Genomic DNA, 465 nt, shown 5'->3' on the forward strand with positions numbered 1-465 from the left:
CCACGGGAGACGTCTGGAAGGTCCGGAATTACAAGCACAGCGTAGGGCATCCACTTCACAGAGTTAGTATAGTCCCAAGAGCCCGCTACCAAGGCTGAGGCGTAGATATTGCCCTGTTGGTTAAGTAGGCGTGTGCTTGCTTTCAGGCAATTATTGGGTGAGCAGAATTGGGACCGGATGCCGCGCCGGCACGGCCCGCCACCTTCACCCCCGCTTGAGGGTAAAGAGGAAGCTTTAGAATGTCTATGTGAAATGTAGGCACAGACTGAAACACAACTTCGTACTATTGGACATACAGCTCCCCCTTCCCACGCTGCTCCTAGATGATATTTCTCCAGGCTGCGTGGGACACTATCCTGGTCTTACCAATGAGAGCGAGGCGATTCCTGCAGGACCGGAGCCTCGCAGAGGGAAAAGCAAGGAGTCGCAGATGTGTTTGCTTTGTCACCGCCCCCTGAGCATCTC

This window comes from Balaenoptera physalus (genome assembly GCF_965194825.1).
Source record: "Balaenoptera physalus genome assembly, chromosome: 3".
Classification (NCBI taxonomy): Eukaryota; Metazoa; Chordata; class Mammalia; order Artiodactyla; family Balaenopteridae; genus Balaenoptera; species Balaenoptera physalus.